The sequence below is a fragment of the Procambarus clarkii genome, chromosome 7 (genome assembly GCF_040958095.1).
Source record: "Procambarus clarkii isolate CNS0578487 chromosome 7, FALCON_Pclarkii_2.0, whole genome shotgun sequence".
In the NCBI taxonomy this organism is placed as follows: Eukaryota; Metazoa; Arthropoda; class Malacostraca; order Decapoda; family Cambaridae; genus Procambarus; species Procambarus clarkii.
Window position 1 is genome coordinate 23,799,188 of NC_091156.1, and position 8,229 is coordinate 23,807,416.

The following is an 8,229-nucleotide window of genomic DNA, read 5'->3' on the forward strand; positions in this document are numbered from 1 at the left end:
ACTCTGGCTCCAGTGTCGCTGCAGCACTATGCTTCGCGTGTGGTATTTGTTTTTGTGGGTGCGAGAGCCAGGAGTTATCTTCAGTACTCGGGCTGCATGTACCTAGGGCTGCCTTCCCTAGGTGCCCTGTAAGTACTGCCCTTGGGGCTTGGGGCCACCTTCCACAGGCTCCTCGGGATCTGCCTCTGCTGGTCCGTTTTACCTTTTCGGTTTTTCGACCGCCTGTTGGGCTCTTGGGTGTTCTGTTCTCCCTTGTTACCTGCAGGTAAGAGGCAGTTTGCACTGGTAGGGGCACAGGGTGCTGCACAGTTTTGTATTCCCGATATAACTGCCAGCTCTATTCCTTGGGGTTCGCTGTTCTCTTGCGGGGTTTTGTTTTTGTTTTTCTTTTTGCCTGGTGGGGGGTTCTGCCCTATTATTCCACTGGTGTTTGCCCTTCCATGGTTGTCCTCGGTGGCGCCCCCTGTTAGGTCCCCGTGAGTGTTCACGTCCCTGGGGTACAGCTATAGAAGTTCGCTTGGTAGTTTTGGGCGCCGGTTTGCAGTGCTCTGCCTGGGGCTACCTGAGCGCGAGTCCTCTTAAAGTAAATGCTCAGGACCCTGGGAATCCCCTAAGGGGTGCGTGGGTCAAATGGATGTGACCCCGGAGTCCCTGCTCGCTGTGTGCGAGTTTGAGGGTTGCTCGGTCCCCTTGTCTCGGGGTGACCCTCATTGTTTTTGCCTCCTTACCTTGAGGTTACCTTGAGGTTACCTTGAGGTGCTTCCGGGGCTCAGCGTCCCTGCGGCCTGGTCGTCGACCAGGCCTCCTGGTTGCTGAACTGATCAACCAGGCTGTTGGACACGGCTGCGAGCAGCCTGACGTATGAGTCACAGCCCCGTTGATTAGGTATCCTTTGGAGGAAAACATTAATGCCAACAGCATTTGGTATTCCCAGGCAGTCACCCATCCAAGTACTAACCAAACCCAACATTGCTTAACTTCGCTGATCGGACGAGAAGTGGTGTTCCCAACGTGGTATGGCCGTTGCCTCTGCCACGCTGCCTGTTGGGTCGGTGATACTTTCGATCCTGAGTCCTGTGAGTGTTGCTGCTTGCTTGTGACTCAATTTACCCAATCCTCTGACGATTCTATTCGGGTACAGACAGCGCGTGCGTTGCAAGCTCGGTTTCGTTTGTTGCAACGCGCTCGGTTGGTTGCTCACCCGGATGCCCCGGGGCTGCCCAGCTTTGCTTTTCGAGACCCGGACTTGGGGGTGAGAGTCGCTTCGATCCTGGTTCAGTTTGTACCTCCTCGTCCTTCCCCTTCTGTTCGTTCTGGGTCCCCCCCCCCCCCCTGCTTCCGGCCCCGAAACGTCTGAGGGTTTCAGAGTCGGAGCAGGGGTTTCTTGATCTCAAGACTCGGGCAGCTTCGGGGGATGCCCCTTCTGGGGGGGGGGGGGGCAGAGTCATTCGAGTCTTGTCTCCTGGCCGAAGCTTCTGGATCTGACCAGTGGGCCCCCTTTCTGCTGGCTTCTACGGCTACTCCGTCCTTGTCTTGTGGGGTCGGGGCTTGGGGAGAGGACTCTGCCCGGGTCCTGCTGTGCAGGACCTCGAGGCTGGGGAGGGGCTGACTTGGGGCCTTGGGTCCCGCTGGACCCCGCCTGGGTTTTTCTTCCCTCTGAGCGGGGCTTGTTGTTACAGGGTGTGGGGTTTTCTTTCTCCCCCCTCCCCCCCTCTGCGTACGAGTAGGATTTGGTGTCGGTCCCTCCCCAGGTTCGGTTCCATGTTACCCCGGGTACGTCGGTTCCGTGTTACCCCGGGTACGTCGGTTCCATCATTCCGGAGGTTTTTGGCTTATCGCAACCATCTGGTGTGCGGGTGGCCCTTGCAGCTTACCTCCTGCGTGACCCGGATTATGCTTTAGAAATGGATCCGTCCGAGTTCAGGTTTGGGACTTCGTTCCCTTCCTGGCTCCATTACGAGGTTCTGGAGTCTTCCTGGCTAGAGGACTGCCCTTGTTTGTTATGGATTCCTGGCATTCCTTCTGTCGTTCTCGCATGCTGGGGTGGCGGGAAGCTTCCACGGTGATTTAGGTTTTCCTGGGGGGACGATCTTGAGTACCTGAATGAGTGCTTGTTTGCACCTGTCCTTCCCCGCGATGGGCGTTGTTCAGCTTTATGTGCAGGTTCCCACCCTTTCGGCAGCGCTCGTGGTGGAGGACTTGCGTGCCCGGGGCCTTTTGGCCTTGCGGTTCTTTTCCCTCCTGGAGCTGTCCTCGGATTGGCTCGTGGAGGATGTGAGGATGCTTGGGTCCGTCCCGGGGTCCGGTGCCTTGTCCTCGGCAATGCGTTCGTCGGCTGCCTTGTTGAAGCTTTTCATGCCGATTTTGCGGGATGCAGTTTCCCTGTTTTATTCTTCCCATCTCGCGTGTTGGCAGGTGGTGCTGGGTTCCTCAGTGGAATCTGCTTGGGCTCTGGCTCTTAGGCTGTTGTCGCCTTTTTGTCCTCTTCTGTTTGAGGAGTCGGCCATGGAGCAGTTTATTCAGGCTGCGTCGTCGGCTTGTCGTCCGGTGTCGGACTTTTTGCTTTTCTGGGGGTCCCAGGGTGGGTCTTCCTGGAAGGGTCATGCCACGGCTCCGGGTTTCTCTCGTCGTGGTAGGCCACTTATGTCAGATTCGTGTTCGGCTCCTGCTTCGGACCCGTTTGTTACCTATCGTTCGTTATGGCTCGTGACCCTACAACAGCCAAGCTTTAAGTCTAGGGTTACTACAACTGCTGTTGTTTAAAGCGGGGCACCAGTATAACCCCATGAATGATAACAGGCACAGAATTAAAAGTATATCTCCCTTAGGACTGAAGAAATATACGTATGCATTTTAATATATATATATATTTCATATACATCTCAATATTGTATATATGAACAGTGGGTCACTATTAAAGCAAACATCAAATATTGTCTCCCAGAATAAAGATCTACTACATGACACAACAACAAGTAAACAGACTTATCTCCCACATGTTACTTCTCCTGGTCCCGTATCAGCTACTGAACTCTCGCTCCGTCGCCACCCACAATTCTCTCCTGTCTGCCTCATCCCAGGATGAGGGATGGAAACTAAGGACTTTTTAGTATTTAAAACTAATTGAACAACCACTTGTTCTCAAAACACACAAGAATGCAAATTACAGATAATAGTTACTTACAAAATATATAAGTACAATGCCACCTGTTTAATTGCAGAAAATAAACAATTATATAAACTAAATAAAAGTGACATCTGGAACTCCCAACTGAACAGGTCCAGCTTCCCGAATTTAACAGGTATTAGACGTGTGCAAAGCAACCGCGCTCCTGTCTCCACTGACGCTGCCACACCACACGATAATTTACAAAAACACAATGTGTGTACATATACAGGCAATGATATAATGGAACAAAACAAGTTATTTTAAATTTATATACGTATTCTGCTAGGAGTACGTAACACTTCCACCTCCAAGAAAAAAAATGCAATTGATTGAAGATCAATGGCATTTTTTCAAAGTAAAATGTATGACACTTGATTTATGGTATTAATTACACCAAACATGTAAAAGTAATAAGAACACATCTCTGGACAAAAATTAAAACACTCCAAATATAGTCTTACAGGAAACTCAGAAATTTCAGTCTTATGACTATGTTCTACATATGTGTCACTGGAGTATGCAAATTTATCTCTCCAAGGTACTATCTCATTTATTTCACTTTGTTTCAGATCATATTTCACACTCCTATCTACAACAGTATCATTAGTAGCATGAATAGAATTGTCAATAAAGGTAGCTGCTTTCACACAGTTATCATGGCAATTTAGCTTTTCATATGTTTCTACAATTTCTCTAAGATCAGTCCCGTATTTCCATGTGATTCCTTTTCCACATGGTGAATTTTTCCAAGACAGCCTCCATTTTCCATTTCTCCCTTTTTCTGGAGCTGAACTGCTTAATTGAAGCTGACTGGATGTTGAGTAGATTTGGGACTTCTCCTGGGTATGCTCTGACACAGACATTTGCTCTTCATCACTCTTGATCCTCTGTGGAACACATACTCTCGCCCAATGGATACTAAAATTAGAGAAATTAGCATTAAACCTCACAATTATGCATAAGACTTTCCCATTTATAGAACCTTCCGAAACACAAGACACCGACTTAGCAAACCTTTGACCTTCAAACCAAGAAATACAACCCAAGATAAGTGCAAAGACTACCTGATCGAACTGACTCAGATGATCCATAAGGAACACAGAAATCAATTGCCTCATAACTCTGTCATAACGATCAGTGAAAGAAAACAGGCATATGCCTAGGCACCATATCTCAATCATAACTCTCAAGACAAGTTCACCCTCTGATGGTGAACTTGAACACCACACACACTTTCATCAACCGTCTAGTCTTCCAAAAGACTAACATACCGAAAACTTGATAACCCTCACCATCACTTCCCAAGTGATTTACGTCTGATGACAACCAATCAACCAAGAGGTTTAAGGGTCTTAACAACTTGAAGATGCACAGCAGATTACCTGAGAAACGCCCAAGGACAATCTGAAACCCTTCACAATGATTAACACTAGGTAGGATAACCTTATCCCCCAACTTGAAATACACACCTGGAGCCTCAAACATCTGCTCCCCAGTATGATTTAATCCTTCACCCACAATATGACTCTGAAAGTCAACACCACACTTGAGTGGAACATACACTTTCATCACTCGTGCATCAAAATTAACTGGATCTGAATATAGAGACACTGCTCTAGCATAACTCACCACTTCCTCAGAACTGGATGCACAACCTACTTGAGTAAACTCTCTCTGCTCAACCACAAGGCTTGACAAAGATGTCCCACAGTCCATTACTTCACAAGAAAATGGCTCCTGTAGAATAAAAGTAGATTTCAACATCCTACACACACTCTGACTCAATGTACACAATGAGAAATACTTACTCCACATAGAATAAGAATCACAACTCTGCAACTTAGATCCAAATGATACCTTACCACTCTCAATGATTTTACCAAAATTTCCTCCCATGACTTCTGGAGCTGCTCGGAGTACTGTCTGCTCACAATCAATAATAACACTACTAAGCTGGGTCACATCCTCACAGACAACTGCAGAGGGAGGCTTCATGGGTCTCCATCTACTCAACAGAAGCTGATCCTCTGGCTGCTTTCCCACACTCTCCAAAACTGGATCAACAGTACAGACTGTCTCCTTGCTTCTCTCTGAAATCTTAGGGTCAGTTCTACTCAATGCACATAAATGAAGGGAATCTGAAGCGAGCGGCCAAGTAACAGGTAGTTTGACCTCCTCCCCTATTATATCACCTTGACTAGGGTGAGGCGGGGCCTCTACAACGGACTTACTCTCGACAACTGATTCTAAACTTGGAGTGAGCGGGAATACTTCTGCCAACCCGACATCTTGTCCTAAACCATTCACTTGGCTGGAATACAGAGTCGTGGCTTTTAAGTTTCTCTCAACTCCTGGCACAACGTTCGTAGTGAGCGGGCAAGACAATGGTACATGGACATCCTTTCCCAATTTATTGGAATAAAACAGAGTCATAGTATCAGGCTTACTCTCAACAACTAAATCGGCCACACAGGAATCTGGAACAACCACATCCCACTTCTCCACTGAAGGGGTACTGGTTACTGGAACAAATGCTTGAGTAACATCAGAACTGACAACTGGATTTATATTAGTACTGACATCAGCACAGGTAGAATGGACAAAACCATCTTCTACAACAGGTTCATTCATAGAACTAACTTCAGCACAGGCAGAATAAACAGGGTCTGCAACTGGCTGTTTACACAAACGGGGATCAATCTCACCCACAACATGATTTATGGCCACATCATTACCCAATATAACATCCACACCTGGGATGGGCAACTGTGTACTAACACCCACAGTGCATAAACTTGGTGTAATGGTGGATCTGAAATTAATGTCTATTAGAGGTACAGTTTTACATCCTGCAACACTCTGAAGAACAACAAACTTTCCAGTATCTCTCTTTTCAACATCAGAAAGAATACTGGATGAAATTATGGTTTGGGAAGCACCTGTATCACGAAGAATAACCACTGGCTTCCACTTCCCATTAATACACAAAACTTCACCTGAAGACATATATGGTGAATACTGTTTCACCCAATTGGGGTTTACAGTTACATGTTTATTAGTAAGTTTATTTTGCACACCTCTGCAATAAATGAGACCAGTTGGTCGTAACTCAGGGTGCAATATAAAACATGAATTAATTCCATGGCCTTTTCTCTTACAATGGGAACAGGACCTTACACGGACACACTGGTAGAACCAACTGTAGGTTTAGAAATAACCTTATTATTATTTGACATTCCTGACAATGAAGTAGCTGGGTTAGGTTTTGTAAGAGAAGAGCTCATGGGAGTAACTGGAGCACTAGGACGGGATGGATTCTGATAAGGAGTTCGGTGAGCATTATAATTTACTCTACGACTAGACTTAGGTGAAGTGGAAGTAAACTGGGCCTTAGTCAACAACTCATGCTCATCCGCGAGCTTTGACAGCTCATAAATGTCTGTTACATTCTTTTGTTCTGCCATAAAAGTAGACAACTGGTCTGGGAGACATGACAATACTTCTTCCATTATAAGAAGATTCTTTAGAGCATCAAAGTCAGTGACTGAAAGTGACTTTAACCATCTGTTGCAAAAATTCGTCTTCTGACGAGTAAAATCTGCTATTGTCTGATCACTTATCCTCCTTAGGTTCTTAAACTTTTGCCTGTGTGCCTCTGGATTTATTTGATATGCATTTAAGATGCTTTTCTTTACAAATTCGTAATCAAAGCTATGAGCGTCAGGTAGGGATGTAAAAACCTCCTGACTACGCCCCTTAAATTGAGACTGCATAATGGCTACCCACTGATCCCTTGGCCAGTTCATACTGATGGCAATTTTATAAAAATGGGCAAAGAAAACCTCAGGATCCTCCTCATTGAACTTGGGTAACTCTATATACTTATGCGTCCTGATGGGATTATTATCACTACTTGTCGAAACATTACTATTATTTCCATGCCCAGCTGCCATACGCTGTAATTCAAGCCTGAAGTTAGTGTCAGCCATTTGTTGTTGAATCTCTAATTGCCTAGTTTGTTCCTCGGCTTGTTGCTTCTTTGTGGCTTCTAGTTGCAACTGTGCCATAACCTCTAAACGTCTAGTCTCAAGCTCCCTCTGCTGAGCTTCAGCCTCTAACTTTTTCTGTTGCTGTTGAGCTTCAATCTCTCTTTGACGAGCTTCAGCCTCTAATATTTTCTGTTCTTTTTGAGCTTCAAGTTCTAATATTCTCTGTTCTTTTTGAGCATCAAGCTTAGCATATGCTATTTGCGCTTCTAACTCAAGACGCTTTAACGTCATCTGATCACTCGACTCCTCTCTTAACTCCTCTAGAATTTCTTCCTCTAACTCTCCATTCTCAACAAAATGTGTCACAATGACTTTCAATATTTGGGTTTTAACCATTCTATTGTTGGCGGTCAAATCCAACTGATTTGCCATTTGTATTAACTCAGTCTTTTTAAGGCTCTGAATCCCTTGAAAGTCTGGGTGAGCCACCAACGCTGCAACTTTCTCCTCCATCGTTACTAACACTTGGCACTTGATTCACAACAATAATTAAAAACAATGGCACTGCACTACACTTCACTGTAAAATTGTCACCACACTGAAAATTCACTTGGCCTCACTGCACAAACAAAATATGTAGGATGACTTACCTCAAAATCGTGAAACGTTGTTACTTGACACACAGGAAGGCTTGTTTGGCACATGGAATAGTCTTAAGAAACACACAGACACTTGACACACTCTAGGAAGACACACACTCACTAGGACACACACACTAGGAAGACACTTGACACACTCTTGCTCCCTAGGAAGGCAAGGTTAGATTAGCACAGTTAATTAGCACAGTTAAGTAGGAACAATATCTCCCGGACAGGCCCCCATAACTCTTGTTACCTATCGTTCGTTACGGCTCATGACCCTACAACAGCCAAGCTTTAAGTCTAGGGTTACTACAACTGCTGTTGTTTAAAGCGGGGCACCAGTATAACCCCATGAATGATAACAGGCACAGAATTAAAAGTATATCTCCCTTAGGACTGAAGAAATATACGTATGCATTTGAATATATAT

The 8,229-nt window shown here is 45.6% G+C and overlaps 1 non-coding gene across 1 annotated transcript; it reads right to left on the reverse strand.

The window, feature by feature from the left end:
* Nucleotides 1-909: 909 nt before the first annotated feature.
* LOC123761535 (5S ribosomal RNA) lies at nt 910-1,028 on the reverse strand. The gene has a single exon (XR_006773237.1). It is a non-coding gene; the product is annotated as a 5S ribosomal RNA (ribosomal RNA).
* Between the last annotated feature and the right edge of the window lie 7,201 nt (nt 1,029-8,229).